The following is a 26,798-nucleotide window of genomic DNA, read 5'->3' as shown; positions in this document are numbered from 1 at the left end:
TAATTATTATTAAGAAATTTAAGTATTAAAATTACATCACTTGAAAAAAGATTGAACTAGTGATGCCAAACTTACGAACCAAAGACGATGCAATGTATAGGACACCAAGCTCAGTTATTCTCCATTGTATTTCAATTTAACACTCAAATTTCTTTTATTAATTCGACTATAAGATCATATGTAGTTAGTGTGTAAAGTTTGTAATATTTTTTATATATAGTAGTTGTTGTCAAATTAATATTAAGAAATTGAAGTGTTAATCTTACATTACTTGAAAAAAAATTGAACTTAGAACCAAAAAAGATGCAATGGATAGGACACCAAACTCCATTATTCTCCATTTTATTGCAATTTAACACTCAATTTTCTTTTATTAATTTGACAATATCAAATCATATTTAATTAGTGAGTTAATTTTGTATTAATTTCTTTTATTTAAAATATTATATAGAGAGTAGTTTAATTTTATCATGTTTAATTAATATATCATATTAATGAATTTAATTAAATCCTAATTCAAATAATGTAAAGTTGTGTGAGCTAACCTTAATCAAGTAGCTAGGGAGAATGACAGTTTTGATCCAGTTCTTCTGCGCATCTCAATACCCAAATAGACCTACAATTTTTTTTTTTTTTTTTTTTTAAAAANCACCCGAAAATTAAATTTTCCTTTAGACGCGTAAATAGATGTTTTGATATATTATAATATTACTAATTAGACTTAAAAGTTAAAATAATAGAAACAGACCAAAAGATGAGTAAGATGACATTACATGCCCCAGAAAACAATTTTCATTCTGATACATCCTAATATTGTATAGCCACAAAGTCACATTGATGGTGTGTGATGCTTACTAAAAGAAACACCAAACACGTGAAAACATATTACATCCTTTATGCTAGGCAAAAAACACACACACATGTAGATGTAGCACAAAAAAGTGAGACAAATACATACATATTGATGAGTCAGGCTTACCTGAATCGAATAATGGAAACAGAGAAACCAATCCAACCATAGTTTGTTGTATTACACACATGCCATTGCCACCTACAAAATAACAAAACGTTCATTAGACGCATGCTATAAAATAAACAGGTTATATATAAGACTATCTACAATGGGCTTGTTGAATCTTTTTTTCAACAGTTTAATGTCTACAACAAGGGTGTTGAATAAAAAAGAAAATAGATGTGCATTCATTTGAGTTGAACATTCAACAGGTTGAATGCAAAAAAAGTGGGAACTTCAGTGATAAGTGTCAGATTGTGATTGGAGGGAGTGGTGAGATAATGTTTTTTCTTTTGACCGACACTTTTTTTTTCTTTTCTTTTTATCTGTTGTTTTACTATTAGTTATCCAGATTTTTGTGTGTTTTTATCTCCTCTCAATTATTTGGTTGTAATCAGTTTTTTTTTTTAAAACGAAATTTATATCAAAATTCATAATTTTTTAAAATCTATATATAGTGACCATTTTGTTTCTTTTGGAGATAAAAAAAACTTCATTTCTCACTATAACTTTCTCCTATATCTTCCTATCAACTCTTTATACTTTTTTTAATTTTGTTTTGTTGTTAAATGGATCCCAATAATAATCCGTTTAACACTCAAAATTCTTCTAATCATCCGTTCAAGTATCCAAATCCCAACAATTATCAGTTTCAAAACCAATCCGCAAATCAACCCCAAAATGTACCAAATTATGGGTTTTCACCAAAATTTTTCTTGTCATCAGCTGTTCCAAACTATCCTCCATATTTTGGATCAAGATGCCATATCCATCTCAAACACCTTCTAGTTCTTCTACTCCAATGGGTAATGTTTCAAATGTTGGAGTAAATGAATTTCCGGGATTTTCTACACAAATGGCTCTTGGTGATATGAGCGGTGGTACTGAAGCCACTCCAAATACAGAAGATTCAACTCCAACTCGCCGGAAAAGCCCCAATTGGACAACATAACAAAATTTGGTGTTATTGAGTGGATGGATTAAATATGGAACATACAACGTTGTTGGTAAAAACCAAAAAGGTGAAGCTTATTGGGGTAAAGTTGCTGACTACTGTAATGAACATTGCTCATTTCATCCTCCTCGTGATGGAGCTTCATGCAGAAATCAACTACATGAATCAAAAACTAGGCAAATGGATTGGTGCTTATGATAACGCCAAGCGTTTACAACAAAGCGGCTGGTCGGAGAATGATGCACGCATGTGCGTGCTAGATGTCAATTACGTGATTCAAATGTCCATCATGAATTGCAAGCAGATCTAGTCAAACACATATGGACAAAATTTGGGATGTTCCGTGATTAAAGAGGTTCTTAAATTTCTGCGTGTGATTTAAGTTAAGATGATTGTACTAATTAAGTTATGTTCGTTTTATTAGCTGTATTGTGTGTGTTTGTATTTTCCGAATTTGAAGTTTGTGTAATTTTATTTGTTTTAATAATTAATAATTTTTATTTTTGTCATATTAAAATATTAGCTAAAAATATAAAATTCAATTTAAAAATAATAATGTGACTTTTATTAATTTTAAATTACTATAAATGTGTTGTTATCAAATTAAGTAAAAATAAAAAAATATAAAATGAAAATAGTGGGGTAAGGTGTTGAATTTTATTAAACAAAATTGTTGGAGAGGTTAAAATTGATTTGGGTGTTGAATGATTAGATGGAAGAAAGAGAAAATGATGTGGAAGTTGAGGTGGAGGGTGTTGAAAAAAAATCATTGTACATGGTCTAATAGTTCATCAATAGAGAAAAGATAATATAATTAAAGAAAAAATTAACAGAGAAAAAGAGAGACATAACCTGAGAGCATTGCAGAGATTGATCCGATCATCATTGGCTTATATGTTCAGGCTTGCATAATGGCTTTACTTTTATGCCCTGTAGTACACACAACTCCCTGGATAATGTCCCAACTGACCACAAGTAAAACAATAAGGCTCTCGGTCACTGGGAACATAGATACGTTCCACAGAACTACCACGCCCCATAGCCACTCCTCCACTAGTGCTCAAAGGTCCCTGCACAGGCGAAGACTCTCTCCACCAAGTGGATATGGGACTCAAGGATGGCGTAGTGGGTGATGGGAGATATGGTGAAGCAAGCGGAGATGATGGAGGGTCAAGATCGTACCACTCTGGAACTAGAGGCACATCAAGAACAGAACCAGCAAACGTCAATGGTGACTTCGGACTCTCAACAGGCATAGAATTGCATGAGTCAGAAGAGATACTAATGTAATCCTCGACCATGACCACCTCAGGACTGTCAGGAATGTCCCCCACGATCACACAGTCGTCCTCCTCGTCTGATGGTGCTGGCACAGAAGCGGGTACAACTGGATCTCCAGCTGGTGTTGGGGTCTCGGCTACGATCTGCTCCTCCTCGCCCTCACATGGGTCTGTCTCTATCAGTCTGCAAGGAACTACACCCTCCGCACTCACCATCTCACTATCACCACACACACTACCATTGCTCGATGGTATCACCGTCTCAGGAAGACTAGGTCCACTGCCAACGTCAACAACGCCCGAACTGACCACAGAAACAGAGCTTGGACCCGCCTCGTCCGTTGCTCCAAGTCCCTCTTGAGTCTCTCGCACAACAGGCTGTATCAGGGCCGCTCGCGGTGACCCGTCAACACGTGCCCGCCAAACAACACCATTTGGACGACCACGCTGATACGCCTCATGTATAGTGAGCATCCTCCTGGTCGGCGGTCCCGAGGGGAGTCAGCCCCTCATCCTCATACCACGTCCACGTCTCGTCATCTGCATTCACAAAGACACAAACAAAGGGTGAGTTCTAAATCCTAACAAGAACAACTAGACATGCAAATGATCACAGACAACCAGATTTTTCTAGATAGCTTTTGCGACACATTTTGACTCTATAAAACAATGAAAAAGAAAGTCCCATGAGTATGGATAAACCATACTCTGATACCACGCTTATAACACCCCCGAACCATTCTATAACTAAAACGGAACAAGAGCATCACGTATGACACCCGTAATCAGTCGACAAAGGTTCTCGGAACGCATTCATTTGCCCAAATCAACCGATCTCGAGTATCTTTACCTCTCTATCATGGCCTAAGGATTTTCAAACCCTTACCACGGTCGCGAGTTGTGTCAGTCCAGACAGGAGTAATATATCATTCGAATGGTTTCAGGTTTAAATAATACCGAATCTTATTTATTATAGTATCATAATTTAAATCGTTACAAAATAAGTATAGTTTCTTGGGCCCATAAAGAAAACTATACAAAATAAATCTATCGAGTTTTTAGCAAAAAGCTGTAAAACATCTAATCTGACCAGCCTATGATCACCGCAGCAGCTATGGGTTTACCTAAAGAGAATACCTGCAAAAACAAAAGGTAGCATCATGAGTAATCTAAAATTACTCAATGAGCCCGCCTAACTAACCTCTAAAAAATGACCCAACTTGGACTCTAACAACAAACAAGCAACTAATGCAAGCAACACATGCATTAAGTAAATCAGAGAATCATGCAATTAAACAAATGCTTAAAGAAGCTAAAGTACTCAAATACAGAGTACCTACACAACGACTCACACTACTACCTATACGATACTAATTAACTTTGCCTTAAAGTCTTTGATCTTCTGCGATATGGATTTCCCACCAGGCAATGCTTCCTCGACCCTTAGCCACAAAGGCTAGAAGGATCACATCCCTTTCCCAAAACCGTGTATAAGGGACCTATTCCCTTACGATAAAATTTCCTACTTCGTCAAGTAGTGCTCGTTGGTAGCGAACCACTCCAAGCCATTGGGACAATCACGTTATCGCCTTACCAAGTCTTAACAAGAATAATGACTTAACCCAAAAATACAAGTATATCTAAAAACTAAGGATACTTGCAACAAAAACTAACAATCAATTCAACAAACATTAGCAAGACTAATACAACAACACACAACAAACTATCATGATTCCTATCATAATAAATAACAAATAAAACACAACACCAAACAAGACATCTCAAACTCGTCAATAACTATCAATTATTGACCGACAAATAACAAGCAACATAACGGCTATAACGATAGCATAACCGATTATACTAACATCAAAAGTACTCACAACAAACAAATCACACAATAATAACCACATCAAACTAAACACACAACAATGAACATGAACTATACCAAAATAGAACATGAACCTAACATGCAACACATACCCTAAGAAATTAAAACAATATACACAACAACCACACAAAAAAGACAACAACCAAACTTAACCTCACACGAAATAAGGAAATAAATCCTAGACATGTGTTAGGTACTCACAAGGTTAGGCTGGAACTTGGCTTGGTTTCACATCTCTGACTAGCTAGATCCGCGCGAACTCGAAAGTTCTGGATTTTGCATCATCAAGATCCGCTTAGGCTAGGATCTAAAAGGAAAAAGCTAGAAAGGAAACTGAACTATGACTAGGCAACTTACCTAACAACCTTTATAACCTTCCTTGAATACTCCCTTGAGCTACTTAGAGACTTCCCTTAACTCCAAGAACTAACTATAAACTTTAACTAAGGTTTAAGGTGGATTTTAGGTTTACTTAAGCTAATGAACGGTGGGTGGGTATTTATACTCCTCTAGGGTCGATTCTGAGGTTGATTAGTTACCTAAACAAATGTCTTTCGTTCAGTTCTTAGCCAATCACATCTCGCCATTTTAATTTTGACCATACTTATCTATTTTCCATGCCAACACATGGCATTACAGCTCAACAACGCCCCCATCTTGTTCTTTTGGCTAAGAATGAACCACTTGGTCTCTTATTGACCAAACAAAACTCTCCTAATTGATTCTAAGTCTAACTCTCACAAACTGTTAACCGTTTCTTGCCGGAAATATCCCGTTTCGACCAGTTTTATGTGCTATTGCTCTAAAAATAATTCCTCCATGAAAACTCTGATTGTTTCAAGATAAAATTCTCTATTTTCTCTTCTTTTATATTTCCTAAAATCTTCAAGCTCAAATAAAATTACCGTATCACTTTTCTTTTAGGTGATCGGCTAAAAGAGTCTTTGTCGACTTGATTTTCTAAAAGAAAAATATTCTGAGCTTCAACTTGATTTTCTACTTCTTGCTATAGCATCCTCAACTTCCTCAAGGTACTCTTAATTTATTTCATGCTTGTCCTTAGCACAAATTTCTAATTCTGCTCCTTAGCGCTCTTCTGAGTAGCTTCTGGGTCAATTTTCAGGAAATCTGAAAACTGGCTGATTCTTCTTGGCTAAAACCTTTCAAGCGTCTTATATGATTTAATCATATGCCTTAGCACACTTAATGCTTCATTTTCTTCCTTCCAAACTTATTCTTAGTCGCTGGACTAATTACCCGAAAAATAGCGTCTCTCGCTAAATGGCTATCGGCTCCTGTTGAACTTAGCGTTGATCCTTAAATAATCTTTGCAGAGCTTCTTGATGCTAGTCCTCTTAGCTACTGATCGACTCTAGTCTTTCTTATAAATTCTCTTCTTAAACAATTTCTTCTCGGCTAGGTCGTTCGGCTATCTTACTGCGTCTTTTGTGTTCGGATTATTTTTTCTGAGTAATAATTTGTAGGGACAAGTGCTCTGGATCCCTTTTACTGAGCTTTGATCATCGTTGTTCCTTTGGTTTTTAACCAATCTTCCATTCCTTTGGTTTATTTCCCTCATTGGTCGAATAGTCTTGTTCGCATCCTTTCCGTATATTTTTAGGTTTAGTACGGGGTATTACATTCACCTCCCCTTAATAGAATTTGTCCCCGAATTCTCCTTAGCTTCGCTTTGGGTCTCCTACTAAGTCAATCTCCTCTTGGTCTCTTACCATTCAAGACTTCTTCCTTTTCCTTCATTTCGAGCTTGGTTATTTCCATCTTGGCATTTGATGACAACTCTTGCATTAGCTTGACTGCAGTCTTTTCTTCTGCTTCTTGGATACCACTCTTGATACCACTCTTAAACTCTTTTTTTTATAGGTCTTGCTAATAGAACTTTGATACTGCCCTCTTCCTCCTTCATCTTTAGTCGCTTCGATTACGACTTTACTTGGTTTCTCCATCTTCGAAGTCTAGTCCTTCCTTTCTTCTAGTAGGGTACTTTGCTTTGTTATTGGGCTACATGATACAACACTTTGTTTGAATCTTCTCCATTATTTTCTTGCATCCTCTTTGAGTTCTTCGGCTCTACCCTCTTCTTAGTTCATGGCTCGCTCAATATTTTTCTTCCTTTTTGACAATCTTGGTTGTGGCTGCTCTCCTTATTTGACAATGGTGTACCGTCCCATTGGTTATCATCTCTTCTCCTTCAATGCCTTACTTTCTTGCATAAGTTTACATCACGTTCCATTGTGTGTAATCTGCCTTCCAATAGTTGTAGCTATTCGCCTCTTCATCTTAATTGTAACTCCTCCTTGATCAGACTTTTTTTTTTTTTGAATGAATGAATGTAAAATTTTATTCATCAAAAAAACCTTTTCTTTACAACATGTGTAATGTTTCTGAATTATAACGCTTTAGTACATGGAGGATAACTTAAGTTCTTGTAGAAAACCAGCGGATAAGGATATCTTTGTAGTCTTGATGGCCTGAGTTTAGAAGGAGGAGGAGCTTGTTTTGAATGGTCATGTATATCCGTTTACCAAGGTGCTGTGCTGAGAGGGGAGATTCGCCATGCCTGCGGTTGTTACGCTCATGCCAGATGGAGTGTACCGTTGCCTGGAAGGAGTAACGCAGAAACAGCAGAGATGTTTTATCTAGAGTAGTATCATATATGAGTGTCGTGAGAGTATCCCTTTCCACTGTAGAATGCGTACCAAGGAAACCTGAAGTTAGCTTACTCCAGACTTGGCTTGAATATGAACACTGGAAGAAGATGTGGTTTCTCGTTTCCAGCGGTTCAGTACAGAAGGAGCAGGAAGAATCAACATTACCGTTCCACCGCAGCATACGATCACCTATAGAGAGTCTATTAAGCATTCCCAACCATGTGATGAAGAAAAATTTTGGTGTAACCTGGGAGAACCATATGCCCTTTGCCCAGGGACAAACTGGTTTCGCCGTACGTAGTTGAGTCCAAGTGTTACGGGTCAAAAACTTTTGTTTGAACTCTGTTTTCCATTTCCAGAGGTGTACGTCTGCGATGTGTGGCTTATGCTTTGCTTTGACGATGGCGATTGCTGTTTCCACCTGGTTTAGAACATCCACTCTGCGTCTTCTAAATCTGTGGGTGAGTATGACTAATTCGACGATCGCATGCTTGGGAACTCCAAGGTCAATACAACCCCTGCTGCCTAACAAGTCATACAGTGATCCCATCGAAGACCATCTATCGTACCAGAAAGAGGTGGACTGACCATTCTATATTTCTTTGCAGTGAAAGTCTTTAGCTAGATCTCTGAGCTTAAGTAATTTACGCCACATCAAAGAACCTTGAGAAGATGAGTCTGCACCTTCCCAGAAAGAACTTTGGCGAATGAGGTATATGTGAACCCACTGTCCCCACAGTGATGTTGTCGAGAGTAGACGCCAAATAAGTTTTAGACCGGAAACAATGTTAATCTCCTTTAGTGGACTTAATCCTAGTCCACCCTCGCAGAGAAGTAAGCAAATATCCGCCCAAGCAACCTTTGCAGAATGAGTCTTTAGATCGGGTCCACTCCATAAGAAAGCAGAACAGAGTTTCTCAATCTCCATCATACACTTACCTGGAAGTCGGAAAGCAGAGGACCAGAAAAGTGTGATGCTCATGAGAACCGACTTTATAAGTTGCAGCCGTCCCCCATATGACAAGAAACGACCTGTCCATGTACTGATTCTGTGTCGAATCTTTGCCAACAGTGGAGCATAGTCTTGTCTTGTCATTGCCTTGGTGAGGAGTGGCAATCCTAGGTAACGAACCGGCAATGTACCCACCACAAAGGGAAATGTTGTTTGAATAGCCTCTTGTATAGCAGGGGAAATTCCTGCCATATAAAGAGTAGACTTCTCAAGACTTATCCGCAGTCCCGAGTATTTGGCAAACTCATCAAAAACTTGAATGACTCCCTCAATTGAATTCTGAGTACCATCAGCAAACACCATGAGATCGTCGGTAAAACACAAATGGGTAAGGAGAAGGTTATGACAACGAGGGTGGTATCCAAACCTATTATCTGCAGCTGCTTTGTTGATCAAGTGGGAGAGAACATTCATACAAATAACGAATAAGTATGGAGAGAGGGAGCAGCCCTGCCTCAGACCTCGTGCACGACCAAAAAACCCTGCCAGGTCTCCATTTACCTGAACCGAGAAAGTAGCGGTAGAGATACAGAGCCGTATCCAATGGATAAACTGATCAGGAAAATGCAATGTATGTAGTAAATTGAGCAGGAAAGACCACTGGATTGTGTCAAAGGCTTTAGAGATGTCAAAAATCTTTAGATCAGACTTACCCTTGGCTTAAAACATCTTTAGATCTCATAAATCTCTCCTTTAAAGATTTATGTTAACTCCCTACTACCTTTTTTTTTTTTAAGTTTGCTCTTCACTTTTGTAGTTTATTAAAAATCTTTGGCTATGGCAAAATGATTCTTCTTCTATGGCTTCCACAACTTCTTGGCTAACCGCAACTCTCTTTGTCTTCTTGTCTCAAACTTCTGGCTTTAGATCATGGCTAAATTTCCATTCATTAACCACTATTTAAACCATTCTCTTAGTTTTTCTTCTTTTCTGATCCATACTGACTTCAACTCTGATAAATCTACACTGCTCTTCATGATCTTCTTCAATCTCCTTTCAAAATCAAAACTTACCTCTTTTCTTTCAAAAATATTTCTAGGCAATGCACAATGGTCTACTCCTTTAACTTTCCATTCCTTGGCTTTCACGGAATTCGGATTGCAGTTTAGAATCTCCACGGTTCTCTTTCCCTAAGGTCTCTCTACTCCTACAAGGTCTCGGGTTTCTCCTAATAATCTAGAAACACTCTCAACTCCTAACGAATAAAGCTAACATAACACAAACACACAAACACACAAGTAAGCAAGCAATAACAACAAAATATAAACACACAAACACAACCATAATATAATACAGATTTTAAATATTTGGTTACGTACACATAGATAAACCTCCTCGTTCAAAACCCAAATCATCATGATCGTACCAAAAATAATAATACATCACCATCATACCTCCCAAAAGGCATTAGCCAACCCACTAAATATACACATACCAAAAAGGGTTAGCGCCTAACACCTCTCTCACGTCATGCCTACGAAAAAGATCCTACTAAGTGCGCAACGAGCGCACGGACAGTCTGCAAACACAACATGGGGACCATAGCGAGTACCAGAACGGGTGCGAGATGAGAAAGCTCCATCGGATGTCGCTCCTGCACAGAAGCTCGATCCTCCAACAAAGGTACTTGAACGTGTCGTAGGACAAGATGTAGCGTAATGACCGCGCTCTCCACAAGTCAAGCACACTATACTGGAAGGAATGTACGCCATGTAGTACACACAACTCTCTGGATAATGTCCCAACTGACCACAAGTAAAACAATAAGGCTCTCGGTCACTCGGTACAAAGATACATTCCGCAGAACTACCCCCCCCCCATAACCACTCCTCCACTAGCGCTCAAAGGTCCCTACAAAGGCGAAGACTCTCTCCACCAAGTGGAGATGAGACTCAAGGATGGCGTAGTGGGTGATGGGAGATATGGTGAGGCAATCGGAGATGATGGAGGGTCAAGATCGTACCACTCTGGAACTAGAGGCACATCAAGAACGGAACCGGCAAACGTCAATGGCGACTTCGGACTCTCAACAGGCATAGAGTGGCATGCGTCAGAAATGATACTAATAAAATCCTCGACCATGACCACCTCAGGACTGTCAAGAATGTCCTCCACGATCACACTGTTGTCTTCCTCGTCTGCTGGTGCTGGCACATGTGCGGGTACAACTGGATCTCCGGCTGGTGCTGGGGTATCGGCTACGATCTGCTCCTCCTCGCCCTCAGATGGGTTTGTCTCTATCGGGTTGCAAGGAACTACACCCTCCACACTCACCATCTCACTATCACCACACACACTACCATCGATGGTATCACCATCTCAGGAAGACTAGGTCCACTGCCAACATCAACAACGCTCGACCTGACCACAGAAACAGAGCTTGAAACCGCCTTGTCCGTCACTCCAAGTCCCTCTCGAGTCTCTCCCACAACAGGCTGAATTGGGGCCACTCACGGTGACCCCTCAACATGTGCCCGCCAAACAACACCATTCAGACGACCACGCTGATACGCCTCACGTATAGCGAGCATCCTCTTGGTCGGCGGTCCCCAGGGGAGTCCGCCCCTCATCCTCATACCACGTCCATGTCTCTTCATCTGCATTCACAAAGACACAAACAAAGGGTGAGTTCTAAATCCTAACAAGAACAACTAGACATGCAAATGATCACAGACAACCAGATTTTCCTAGACAGCTTTTGCGACACATTTTGACTCGATAAAACATTGAAAAAGAAAGTTTCGTGAGCATGGATAAACCATGCTCTGATACCACGCTTGTAACACCCCCGAACCGTTCTATAACTAAAACGGAACAAGGACGTCACGTATGACACCCGTAATCAGTCGACAAAGGTTCTCGGAACGCATCTGTTTGCCCAAATCAACCGATCTCGAGTATCTTTACCTATCGATCATGGCCTAAGGCTTTTCAAACCCATACTACGGTCGCGAGTTGTGTCAGTCCGGACAGGACTAATATATCATTCAAAAGATTTCAGGTTTAAATAAAACCGAATCTTATTTATTATAGTATCGTACTTTAAATTGTTACAAACTAAGTATAATTTCTTGGGCACGTAAAGAAAACTATACATAATAAATTTATCGAGTTTTTAGCAAAAAGCTGTAAAACATCTAATCTGGCCAGCCTATGATCACCGCAGCAGCTAGGGGTTTACCTAAAGGGAATACCTGCAAAAACAAAAGGTAACATCATAAGCAATCTAAGATTACTCAATGAGCCTGCCTAACTAACCTCTAGATTCTAAACAACACCCCAACTTGGAATCTAACAACAAACAAGCAACTAATGCAAGCAACACATGCATTAAGTAAATCAGAGAATCACGCAATCAAACAAATTCTTAAAGAAGCTAAAGTACTCAAATACAGAGTACCTACACAACGAGTCAAACTACTACCTGTATGATACTAATAAACTTTGCCTTAAGGTCTTTGATCATCTGCGATACGGATTTCCCACCAGGCAATGCTTCCCCGACCCTTAGCCACACAGGCTAGAAGAATCACATCCCTTTCCCAAAACCGTGTATAAGGGACCTATTCCCTTACGGTAAAATTTACTACTTCATCAAGTAGTGCTCGTTGGTAGCGAACCACTCCGAGCCATTGGGACAATCATGTTATCGTCTTACCAAGTCTTAACAAGACTAATGACTTAACCCAAAAATACAAGTATATCTAAAAACTAAGGATACTTGCAATAAAAACTAATAATCAATTCAACAAACATTAGCAAGACTAATACAACAACACACAACAAACTATCATGCTTTCTATCTTAATAAATAAAAAATACAACACAACACCAAACAAGACATCTCAAACTCGTCAATAACTACCAATTATTGACTTCCAAATAACGAGCAGCATAACAGCTATAACGATAACATAACCATTATACTAACATCAAAACTACTCACAACAAACAAATCACACAATAACCACATCAAACTAAACACACAACAATGAACATCAACTATACCAAAATAGAACATGAACCTAACATGCAACACATACCCTAAGAAATTACAATAATAAACACAACAACCACACAAAACAAACAACAACCAAACTTAACCTCACACGAAATAAAGAAATAAATTCTAGACATGTGCTACTTCACATGTGTTCGGTACTCACAAGGTTAGGTTGTAACTTGGCTTGGTTTCACGTCTCCGACTAGCTAGATCCGCGTGAACTTGAAAATTCTGGATTTGCATCATCAAGATCCGCTTAGGCTAGGATCTAAAAAGAAAAAGCTAGAAAAGAAACTGAACTATGACTAGGTTACTTACCTAAAAACCTTGCTAACCTTCCTTGAATACTCCCTTGAGCTACTTGGAGACTTCCCTTAACTCCAAGAACAAACTAAGAACTTTAACTAAGGTTTAAGGTGGATTTTGGGTTTACTTAAGCTAATGAACGGTGGGTGAATATTTATACTCCTCTAGGATCGGTGCTGAGGTTGATTAGTCACCTAAACAAGTGTCATTCTTTCAGTTCTTAGCCAATCACATCTCGCCATTTTTATTTTGACCATACTTATCCATTTTTCATGCCAACACATGGCATAACTCTCCTAACTGATTCTAAGCCTAACTCTCACAAACCGTTACCCATTTCTTGCCGGAAATATCCCGTTTCGACCAGTTTTATGTGTCATTGCCTTAAAAATAATTCCTCCATGAAAACTCTGATTTTTCAAGAGAAAAATTCTCTATTTTATCTTCCTTTAGCTTTCCTAAAATCCTCAAGCTCAAATAAAATTAACCGTATTACTTTTCATTTAGGTGATCGGCTAAAAGAGTCTCTGGCTACTTGATTTTCTAAAAGAAAAATATTCTGATCTTCAACTTGATTTTCTACTTATTGCTATAGCATCCTCAACTTCTTCAAGGTACTCTTAATTTATTTCATGCTTGTCCTTAGCACAAAATTCTAATTCTGCTCCTTAGCGCTCTTCTGAGTAGCTTTTGGGTCAATTTTCTGGAAATCTGAAAACTGGCTGATTCATCTTTGCTAAAACCTTTCAAACTTCTTATCTGATTTAATCATATGCCTTAGCCCACTTAATGCTTCATTTTCTTCCATCCAAACTGATTCTTAATCGCTGGACTAATTACCGGAAAAATAGCGTCTCTCGCTAAATGGCTATCGGCTCCTGTTGAACTTAGTGTTGATCCTTAAATAATCTTTGCAGAGCTTTTTGATGCTAGTCCTCTTAGCTACTGATCGACTCTAGTCTTTCTTAGAAATTCTCTTCTTCAACAATTTCTTCCCGGCTAGGTCGTTCGGCTATCTTACTGCGTCTTTTGTGTTCGGATTATTTTTTTATGAGTAATAATTTGTCGGGACAAGTGCTCTGGATCCCTTCTACTGAGCTTTGATCATCGTTGTTCCTTTGGTTTTTAACCAATCTTCCACTCCTTTGGTTTATTTCCCTCGTTGGTCGGATAGTCTTCTTCATGTTCTTTCCGTAAATTTTTAGGTTTAGTACAGGGTATTACATTCACCTTAGGCCACGATCGAGACGTAAAGATACTCGAGATCGGTTGATTAGGGCAAACGTATGCGTTCCGAGAATCTTTGTCGACTGATTACAGGCATCATGTATGACCAAATGTTTCCTTTAGAGTTCTTGGGAGATTGTGTCTTAACAGCAGTGTCTCTGGTCAACAGATTACCTACCCCAATACTAGATAATAAGTCTCATTTTGAGAAACTAACTAGTAAAGAACCTGAATATGTTTCATTAAAGAGTTTTGGTTGTTTATGCTATAGTTCTACTTCACCTAAGCTTAGAACTAACTTTGAGCCTAGAGCTAAAGCCTGTATTTTTCTAGGTTATCCTACTGGATATAAGGGGTACAAGCTATTAGATTTGGAGACAAATGTCGTTTCTGTTTCTAGACATGTCATTTTCTATGAGGATATTTTTCCTTTTGTATCATCCACTATCAAGGATGATATAGAGAAGTTCTTTCCTCATCTTCATCCACCTGCAACCCCTGATTATTTGCCTCTTGTGCAAAGATCTTATGGTGCACATCCTCCTCATGATGTGTCATCTTCTGAGGTTTTGATTCCTTGTGAATCACTACCTCGCAGACAAATAAAAACCCCTAAACACTTGCAGGATTTTCATTGTTATAATAATACTAGTACTATCAAATATCCTATTTCCAATTATATCTCTTATTCATATCTATCTGAGCCTTATCATGCTTTCATTAATCTCATCACAAATGATATTATCCCTAAAAGATATTCAGAAGCTAAGGATTATGATGTGTGGTGTGATGCAATGAAAGAGGAGGTTTGTGCTATGATTCGAACTCACACTTGGAGTGTTGGTCAGTTACCACCTAACAAAAAGGCAATTGGTTGTAAATGGGTATTTACAATCAAATATTATGCAGATGGAAGTATAGAGAGATACAAGGCAAGATTAGTTGCCAAAGGTTATACACAAGAGGAAGGTGTAGACTATGAAGAGACTTTTTCTTGACTGCGGCTAAGAAGAATTGGTCTGTTAGTCAGATTGATATATCTAATGCTTTCTTGAATGGAGAATTAGATGAAAAGATATATATGAAGGTCCCTCCATGTTATGCAGATTTACTTGGAAAGAAGAACCTACCACCTAATGATGTTCTCAGGTTACATAAGTCCATTTATGGACTGAAACAAGCATCACGGCAATGGTTTATCAAGCTATCTACTACTCTACGCCATATGGGTTTTGTGAAATCTGTAGGAGAACACATATTGTTCATCAAGTCTCATGGTGAATTTGTTCTTGGCGTTTTGGTTTATGTCGATGACATATTGATTGTTAGTAACAGTGATGACGCAGTGGAAGATTTCAAGGATGAATTGAAATCTTACTTCAAGTTGAGAGACTTAGGTCCTACGAAGTATTTCCTTGGCATCGAAATCGCAAGATCATCTGAAGGTATCTCTCTTTGCCAACGAAAATATATCTTGGAGTTGTTATCCACTACAGGTTTTCTTGGGAGTAAACCATGCTCCACTCCAATGAATCCTGACCTGAAGATAACAAAATACGATGGCACTTTATTACCTAATTCAACACAATATCGGAAGTTGGTGGGAAACCTTATGTACTTGCAAATTACAAGACCAGATATATCATTTGCGGTCAACAAGCTTTGTCAGTATTCTCATGCTCCTCGTGATACTCATTTACTTGCTGCTCATCAGGTGTTACAATATTTGAAAGGCACTGTGGGTCAAGGACTTTTTTATCCTGCTGATAATAAGTTAAATTTGCGAGGATTCTCTGATGCAGACTGGGGAACTTGTACAGATGATAGGAGGTCTGTTACAGGTTATTGCATGTACATTGGTGATTCTTTGGTTTCGTGGAAGTCGAAGAAGCAGGCTACTGTGTCTCAGAGTTCTACAAAGTCAGAGTTTCGAGCAATGGCTTTGGCAACAAAGGAGCTCATTTGGCTCTCTCGGCTTATGAATGATTTGAGAATTTTGTTTGCTCCTCCAGCTTATCTTTATGGAGACAATACTGCCGCTCTACATATAGCTAATAATTCTGTTTTCCATGAGAGAACGAAACATGTGGATTTCGAATGCTATAAGATCAGGGAGGAAGTTGATTCTGGTTTTCCCAAGAAAATGTATGTCAAAACATGATGTCAACTAGCAGACGTTCTTACAATACTGCTACAACCGGCTCACTTTCAGGAAATAATCTCCAAGATGGGCGTTTGCAATAGCTTTGCACCTTCATCTTGAGGGGGGCTATTAGCTTAGTGTATATACTTTCCTATACTTGTATGTAATATGGCTGGTTAAGGACTTTGGAATTGTCCGGTTTATAGGCTTATTTAATTGTAATTAGCTTTGGTTTTTTCCGGTTTAGAGTCATGTTTAGCATAAGAACATTGTAACAAACTCTTTTGTTAGTTAATGGTGAATCTGAGTTTTAACAAACTTTCTCTCTGAATTCATCTTTCCTGATAAAGAAGCAAAGAGGTCAATATCACTAGTGTTTTTGGTGATTAAAAATGCATCAGAGTACATGAATGAAGGTCCTGGTGCAAACATGACGGAGCGGGTCAAATGGTCCGGTTTTAGACGCATCGATAACTCAACGGAGGCAACCCAATTCACCGTTGATCCGTTTATTGATGGTGACTCATGGCTTAATTCTACCGGTATCCCTTTTAGTCTTGGCTTCTAACCGCTAGAAGTGATAATCATGAAGCAAACTAAAAACTGTTGTAACCACCATATTGGATCGTAAAGATGGGACTCAAGACTTATAAATTTATCAACATTCTTGATAAATTGTATTGCATATGTATATATTATTGAATCAAACACAAAGAATAACGAATAACTCTCGTTTATTGCTTTAGAAACTTCTTAAAACTAAAGCACTCTCAATCTCTCTCAAATCTCATCAGTTGTGCTACACCTTAGCACCTCCTTATATATAAACTATATTTCCAAAACACTTTTGGAAAACTAACTTTAGATTACTTCCTAAGATAAGTAAAACTAACAATTTGATATGTATATTTAGATCCTCCTAAATATACTCAGCTTGGTCTCCAAGCTACTTCAAGCTTATAACAACATTTTCCCCCTGAAGCTTGAAGGCATGCTCACTCACATCTTGAACTCCAATGAAGCTTCTAATTTCCTTGAACTTGATTTTCCCAAGTGTTTTAGTCCGGATATCAGCTTTCTATTCAACGTCGGGAACATGCTCGACCTCCACCTGCTCGTTCTCAACACATTCACGAATGAAGTGATACTTCCTATGGATGTGCTTGTTACGGCCATGGAAAACAGGGTTTCTGGTAAGTGCTATAACAGACTTGTTGTCTATACGAACCGTTACTCTCTTAAGATCTTCACTTGTAACTTCAGAGAGCAAATCTTGTAACCAAATAGCTTGCTTAGCTGCTTCTGCGGCCGCCATAAATTTTGCCTCACAAGAAGACAATGCCACCGTCTCCTGCTTCTATGAGCACCACGTAATCGGGCAATCATTGAGATAGAAAATGTGACCACTTGTGCTCTTACCATCATCTTCATCTATATTGTGACTATTGTCACAATAACCTACTAAACCCGAGCTGCTTCCTCAATACAAGCCTCTCTCCACACTTTTAGCTCCTTTGATTCTTCATAGAACCTTGGTTCATCATTAAAAGGCAACAGAAGATGCTCTCCTTCTTCCTCTGCTAAAAGCACATAGTCATTAAGATAGCTCAGCTTCACACTTGGTCGTGTCGATCTTCTTAACATGGCTGAGCTTGTTCCGACTCTTGCTCTTGACGAGTTTCTTCTAACACCTCGTCTCCAACCGCAGAATCATTATCTTGTTCACAGTCTGCTACGACTTCCTTTAAACCATTATTTCCAAAGTCTCCAAAACTTACAGTAAATGATTGATCTTGGAGACTCTGTTTCATCAGGTGAAACACTCTAATTCCACTTTTTAACTTTGTCAAAGATTACATCTCTGCTTAATGTACTCTATGTGTTGATGGATTCAACAACCGGTAAGCTTTACTTCTAGGTTTTGTTCCGAGATGCACCAATGCACGAGATATATCATCCAACTTCTTTAGATCTTAAGATTCCACCCTAGCATAGTCGATACAGCCAAAGACCCGCAAGTGTTTCAAGTTTGGCATCTTGCCTTTAAAAATCTTGTTCGGTGTCTTATCACTCAATGATCTCGTAGCAACCCTGTTGATCAAATAAGTGGAATGTCTCACTGCCTCCCCCCAAAGGTAGTTAGGAACATCCATGTGTTTTAAGATGTTTCTCATCATCTCAAGTAGGGTTCTTTTCTTCTTTCCACCACACCGTTTTGTTGTGGAGAGTAGGGAGCAGTCAAGTGTCTTTGAATCCTAGATTCTTCACAGAATTGTATGAACTCAGAGGACACAAATTCACCCCCTCTGTTCTAAACATGTTGTTCCACTTTCTTGTTCAGCGAGGGCTTTAAATCTTTTGAATGCATTGTATGCATCAATCTTATCTTTCAAAAGCAGAGACCACATGAACCGAGAGTGATCGTCGATGAGCACAAATATATACTTATTTTGTGCAGTTGTTGCAGGTGTGATTGGGCCACAGAGATCTCCATGGATCAAATCAAGTGGTTTTTCATCTCTGAATCTGGTTCCCTTTGGAAACGTCTTTCTTGTTTGCTTCCCAAGCAAGCATGATGCACACGTCTCCTTAACAAAACTCATGTTTGGCATTCCAACGACTAACTCCTTTTTCACCATCGATTCCAAAGTTCTAAGATTGATATGGCCCAGTCTCTCGTGCCACCTAGTAGAGGTATCAGCTTCCCTGACTTGCAAGCAGTTTCTTTCAGCTTCCAACGGACCTTGTAGAGTCTGGTATGCGATGTGTTTTCCTTTACTAAGAGCCTTCCATCACGATCATGCAGTGTTAGAAAATTCTCCTTCATTCTAACTTCACACCTTGTCTTCGTAGCTTATCCAAGACTAAGAATATTACTCTTGATATCCGGTATCTAGTAGACTTGAGCCAGAATCTTTCGATCACCCGATTTGGTGACAAAAAGAACAGAACCTCTCCCTTTGATGTCGACTCGTGAGTCGTCACCAGACCTTACCTTCCCAGTGACTGTTTCATCAAGCTTGGTAAAGTAGTTTTGGTTTCCAGTCATATGATTATTGGCTCCGTTATCGAGATACCACACATTATCTCCCTCTGATTTTGTTTCGTAATTGTGTGGCTTGACCTTTTTCTCATTGAGAAACACCACCTCATGCATTAGCAACTCTTCAGCGTCTTGAGTATCAGATTCAATTCCATCTTGAATCTCTTGAAGCTTAAGTAACATGTCTGGACAGTTAGAGGCATAGTGACCATTCTTGTCACATCGGTAACAAACAATCAGGGACTTGTCTCTGTTCTAATAGTTGCTACGACCTCGTCCTCTTCCCCGTCCTGAGAACCGTCCACCTCTTGTACCTCTTCCACGTCCTTGTTCATAACCCTCTTAGTAGTTGTTAGCATACATAAGCTTTGTTTGATCATCTTCTTGATTTTCCTCATCACAAATCCTCTCCTCGTATGTCTTTACTCTACCAACTATGTCCACAAAACTTGTCTTGTTAAGATCAAGGACTTGTTTCAAGGCTGCGATAATATGAATATACTTCTTCCTCGGCAAGCTATTTAGGAATTTTTTGACCAACTTAGGCTCTTCAATGGTCACACCTAAAGCACCAGATTTTGACGCAAGTTCTGACAACTTTCCCACAATGTCATTGATTGTATCTGTAGTTTTCATCTTCATTCTCTCGAAATCCGACATCAAAGTTTGCAGCCTTGCCTCCTTTACTCTCTCAGCTCCGACGTAGCATGACTTGATCGCATCCCAAACCTCCTTAGGAGTAACAAGATTACCAACTTGGAAGGTCAGCGTCTCCGGAATAGACTGGAACAGAAGAGCTTTGGCTAGATCAATCTTATCGGCCTCAGCTACCCCTGTTTCGATCGTCTCCCATACTCTGTTCACCTTTAGCATAACCGTCATCTTCATGGCCACACCGTATAGTTAGTGGTGGTGAGCATTGGACATTGAAGAGACAAAGTACCGGTCTCCTTAGGTATGGATGTCGTAGCAACAATGTCTCCCATGTCTCTTGACCCAATTTTTTAGCTTTGTCACAAACGAAAAGAAAAGAAATATGAGTTGTGTTTAAAGATTCAATAATGCTTTGATACCAAATATTGAGTCAAACACAAAGAATAACGAATAACTCTCGTTGCTTTAAAAACTTCTCAAAACTAAAGCACTCTTAATCTCTCTCAAATCTCATAAGTTGTGCTATACATCAGCACCTCCTTATATATAAACTATATTTCAAAAACACTTTTGGAACACTAACTTTAGATAACTCCTAAAGAAAAGTAAAACTAACAAGTTGATATGTATATTTAGATCTTCCTAATTAAATATACTCAGTTAGGATACTCAGTTTGGTCTACTTCAAGCTTATAACAACATATATATAGTATCTTTGTTAAAAAAAATATGTATATACATAGTATATTTGTGTATTACAGTTTCAGAGATGCTATGGACATTAGACCTATGGTTTCAATGCGACATGAGTATAATATGTAAATGTAGCTATATATGGTTAGTCTATAGAGTAAAGTAATAAAAATGACATGAACAGTAAAAAACTTTAGTCAAACTGCCACTTTTTCTTTTCCTTTTCCACAATGCCACAACCTCTACTTAAAAAGACATAAATACCCGTCGATGAACACTATGTTGTTGATAGACAAGATACAGATGATGGACAAGATACGGATGATGGACAAGATGCAGATGATAGACAAGATGTGAATGATGGACAAGATGCAGATGATAAACAATATGCGGATGATAGACAATATGCGAATGATGAACAAGATATGAATGATGGACAAGATGCGAATGATGGACAAGATGTAGCCAACCATCTTTTTTTGGTTCACCATCTCGACAACTTCACCATTTTTGTCTAATTATTTTTCATAGACCACTTATCTTTACTAATATGGATAACTAATTTGAACTCGTGGACAACTTCGTTAATATAATTCTCGTAAACAAGTTATAAAAACAAAATCCGTGGACAAGTCTATGACTTACTCTAAAAACTTGTCTATCAGATCTCGTCCACGACAATCACTCTCTTTCCTAAAAGGGTATTTTCATCTTTTAATTACACGTGAATAGTAAAAATGTGGCATTTTTAGAAAGATGAAACAAATGTGGCATTCTCCAAAACTTTTATAAAAAATATGGCATATTTGGCAAAAATCCCTAATCTATAGATTATAGATATATCTCATATCAAGTGAGATTAAAATATTGTGACAGCTTGAGTTCTCACGTTTCTTTATGAAACTCAAACGTTATGGCGCAGTTCTTTTTCCTCACAGTATTTATTTTTATAGAATTACGGCCGGGTTAAACTCTATCTACAAAATGAGTTTTAGTTATCAATTTGACTTGTAGAACCTTGCATGCACACGTAAGAAATCGAATTCAATCCAACCACGTGGAGTTAATTTAGTTGCAGTCTAGAAGTAATATTAATGCGTTAGTTGAGACTTGAGAATATTATATAGTATATCAGAAACACTAGCGTTTTCTTATAATGTTTATTTTATATACCGACTTGGCATTATATAACTTTTGTGCAAGAAATATGTTTTTTTATAGGATTACTTTGCTAAATATGACAAAATCTTGAATACATTATATACTGATGACTGATTTTTGCGTAAAAGTAGTATGTGATCGACTAAAAGAACATACGTAAAATTTATGTTATCTATCAATCGCATGGATTACAATTCTGTTACCCCTTATCGGAAATATAAAATCAGCAAAAAAAAAGAAACAATACAAGAGACTTTAAAACAGTAAACTGTAAAAGTATTAGAAAAACAGATACTAAGAACATGCAGCTAAACGAATGTTTGATCATAATTAAGTGAAACGTCACAGTCAAGTCTTTGTTCAGAATCCATCATTTTCAAACATTCTGCGTTTTTTTTCTTTACAATTATATTGCCCAACCAATACGAAATGAATTATAACGAATTAGTATATACCCCATACAAACAAATAAACAATAATAGCTAGTAATATAGTATTTGTTAACCAGTGTAGTAATACAACGAACTGCAAAATTCTCTACGATATTAAACGATTTATGATATAATTATTTAATTTAAATGCAAAGTCTTAAGGTGGACCAGAAACTCATGGGTCTTCTTGACTCTTCTTGTGCTCAATTATTTGTGCGTGTTGACCATAAAATTGTTTCTGTTCAAACAATTTTTTTTTCTAAATTCTCGTCAAATAATGCTTTTAAAATGTTGTCAAGAAAAAGGAAATGCATTCTAAACTTAATGATTTTGATATTACAAAGTAAACAATTTTCTTCATAATTAATATTACAAAGTAAACAATTTTAAATAGTAAATAGTAGTATATTTACTATTTAAAATTAACAAAGCACACACTTTCACTATTTTCTACTATTTGGATTACTTCCTAACCCTCAACAAATTATGTTATTTACAATTACGACACTGAAATTAAATATATATTTTGTCTTTATTACATTACCCCTTGAATCTAATAACTAAAATACGAGTCAATATATATTTATTTTCTAAAAAATTTTAGGTATATAAAACTTTATATTTTTATATTTTTATTTGAATATGCATTTTGTTTGACGATTTGGTTTTAACATGTGAAATAAATTTTATAATTTTTTATATGTATTAATTGTACAAATGTAATTCGTACAACGTATTAAGTGTACAAATGAATAATAATATATATATTTATCTCGCACAATTCATTTAATGTACTTATATACATAAATATACACATTTTCATTCGTATAACTGATATATTATACAATTAATATGAATGGAATAATTCTATTTATATTTTTATTATTCTGTACATTAAATAACACTACAAAATAAGGGGTGTTTTGTGTCGCTTCTTTTGAATATTAGCATCAGTTATAATTGATGCAAATGATTTTTACATCACTTATTTAAGTGACTCTGGAAGTGGTGATGCAAAATTTTGCATCGGTTTCTAAATGTTTGCATCACTTATTGTAGTGGATGTTAATATACATCGATTGTTTAAAGTGATGTTAATTTAAATGATGTTATATGAGCTACGATCATAATAAGTGATGTCAAATATTTATATCAATTGTGAATAAGTGATGTTAACCGTAGTGTCAATTATTAGAAGTGATACCAATATCGTGATATTTGTTAAAATTGATGTTAAATGTTTAAATCGGTTATGAATAATTAATGTTAAAATTAGTGTCAGTTTTCATAAATAATTCTAATAATTATGTCATTTCTGATAATTGATGATAAATATTAGTATCAGTTATAATTGATGAAAAATATAATACATAAATTAAAAGAATTAATTGATTATTTAAATCCAAAAATAGTATATAAATTAAAAATAAAATCGCATAACTCATATAACGTAATTCACTGTCGAATCTTGAACATAGAAATCCTAGCTAGGTATTAAAAAGGAAATTAAGATCAACGTTCATAACCAACACATTCGCTATGTTCCACTAAGATTGATGAGCACCAAGGTCTTCACTCTTCAGCATTATGACTTCCACTTATATGACCAACACCCGCTAGCTGAAGAAAAAACACAAATTACTTTATCATATTATCTAAATTGTTATGTTTGAAATTTCAATAAAAATGACATTCACTTCGAAATATTTGCCAAAGCTGCAGCAAAGTTTGAAGCCCATGTGCTTGCCTACATCATTTGTATATTAAAATTAACAAGGTCATAAATTTTAAAAAATTAGTATATCATAAACTATATTAACAAAATATATAACATGCAAAAGGTATAATACCTGATCAACAGATGCACCACCGAACATCTTCTGGAACAAAGTATTTATTGTTCTAACTTGATCTTCTAAGCCTTTGTTCTGCATTTTCAGCTGAGCAATTTCAGGTATATGAATAATGAAATATTCAGTTTCTAAAAACAAAATCTGTTTATTGTTCTCAACTTATATGAAATATTCTGTTTCTAAAAACAGAATCCAATTCCCGCTGAAACTATAAAATGAGCGGGATTAGCAAAAGATTTACTGAGAAAATTTTAATTCTTATTTTGACAAAAATTCCTTTATATTTTTGTTAAATATTAACAATGAATTAATTCAGAAATAAGATTTTAAGAAAAAAAAAAAAGATTTTTAGATATTGAGATTGAAGCAAGAAACGGAAAAAAAAAAAAAAAAAAAAATCATGACCTTCAATATTCTTCTTCATATATGCTGTGGCCATCGATATTGATCACACTCCGTTCTTCAGAAAATTATTTGACCACACCAGAAAAGAAGAAAAAAGAAAGATTTCTTTGTGACATATTGTCGAACACCTTTTGGACGACCTGAAGCCTTCCCTTGTATCAATCTCTGCTAAGCATTTTTTACACCTCCGATTTTTCAATCTCTATTTCTCCTTCTGGATAGACGAACTTCCTTGCTTGGACCCTTTGTACACACTTGTCTCGCCGTCGATGTTGTAACTAAGCTATTATTTTTTATTATTAAATGATTTTTCCACTTTCTCGATCCACCTCTTTTCTTTTGATGTAGAATTTATTTAATAATGTTAAAGTGTTTATGTGCAAGTTAACGTATCTCCTAAAAATTGAGTAAACAATTATGTCAATTATAACACTTTGATGCAAACTCACATAATTTACATCACTTTTTTGTCGATGTAAACTTGTATCAATTTCTTAAGTGATGTTAGTATAAATTACTAATTACATCAATTGTTTAAGTAATGTAAATTTATATTTTGTATCAATATTCTAAAAGTGATGTAAATTAATATAGATTTGTATCAATTTTACTTAATCGATGTAAATCAGTTACTAACCGCATCAATTTTTAGTAACTGATACAAAAATTAAAATTTAACATCAATTGTAATAAGTAACTCAAATTTAAATCACTTACTTTTTTGACACAAATGAATCGATGCTAGCTACCCTTTTTTGTAGTGTAAGTTGTACTGATGTCTTTTTTTTGTTACTATCATTTTATAATTTCATACCACTACACTATACGCTACTTTATCATCTATTTCACATCTCTTTCATTACACAAATAATAACACTCATTTATTTTTTTAATTATAAATATTAAATATACTAAAAATCCAACTAAATTTTTAAAGTGTACTATTTTACAAAAAAAACGCTATATATATATATATATATAAAAGCGTATAATAATTGAATAAATTATCACAAACTCCAAAAACGAAATGCAATTCTTTTTTTTTAGTCACTTAAATTTGCTCATTATTGTCAAATAGCCAATAACTTGCTCTATACCTAATAAGAGAGATAATTGAATATAACATATTAACATTGACTCTATATTACTTAATTTAGGTGGAATGACGGAGATTTGAAGATAATTGACTACTATAACATTGACTCTATATTATATGCATAGATAATCACGCATATAAAAGTTGCCTAACTCATTGCCACCGTCGTTGACAAATTTCTTGCATTTGAGCAAAATTGAAATTTAAATATTTCTAAATCGAGTTTAGGGAATTTAATTAATGATTAGTTTCAGAATTTTACACAACCGAACATTCCGATGCCTAAAAATTAAAATAAAATACTAGAAAACCTTCGTATCCTCATTAGTTTGGGGTTTATGCATACGAAGGAATACTGCCAAGAAATTTAATATAGAGCCAAGAAATGAAGGAAGGATGTGGATCTTTACCAAAAACAGCTGGGCAGCTTTGAAGATGCAATGTTCGATGATAATAATATCTCTCAATAACTAAACAACGCGTTTTTATCTCACAAGACTCCAATACATTGACTTTGATACACTAAAAGTCGCATTATTATTGTTTTGTTATAGTACTATATATTGTCCCAAAAACTAAAAAAAACATAAAGACATGTATACGAAAATAGGGGCAAACAATTTACATTAATTTACACATCCCGTATATACTTAGGCTTTGATTTATACATTTTGAGAATTTACGGCCAAGACAACAAATAATAGATATAGATATTATTTGTTGTGAACTTTTTTGTTCCCTTCTCTAATGAAACACAATTTTCTTTGCTTATTTATATAGTTGTTCATATTACATATTGGATCAATTTTGAAAAGAAAAAAAAACTATTTGCATAAATATTATTTTATAAACACTTCAAATTTTATATTTATGATAACCATAAATTTGGACTGGTACATCATCCAGTAGAAAGTAGAAACCAGAAACAAAACAAAAAAAAAAAAAAAAAAAAAAAAAAAAAAAA

At 36.2% G+C, this 26,798-nt stretch overlaps 1 long non-coding RNA gene across 1 annotated transcript; it reads right to left on the bottom strand.

Annotated features, from left to right (window-relative positions):
* Positions 23,852-25,066, bottom strand: LOC104707869. Its single transcript, XR_754713.2, has 4 exons — positions 24,739-25,066; positions 24,331-24,408; positions 24,178-24,227; positions 23,852-24,100 (listed from the first exon to the last, which is right to left on the bottom strand). It is a non-coding gene; the product is annotated as an uncharacterized LOC104707869 (long non-coding RNA).

Source organism: Camelina sativa, chromosome 8 (assembly GCF_000633955.1).
Source record: "Camelina sativa cultivar DH55 chromosome 8, Cs, whole genome shotgun sequence".
In the NCBI taxonomy this organism is placed as follows: domain Eukaryota; kingdom Viridiplantae; phylum Streptophyta; class Magnoliopsida; order Brassicales; family Brassicaceae; genus Camelina; species Camelina sativa.
This window is presented reverse-complemented; position numbering and strand designations above follow the sequence as displayed.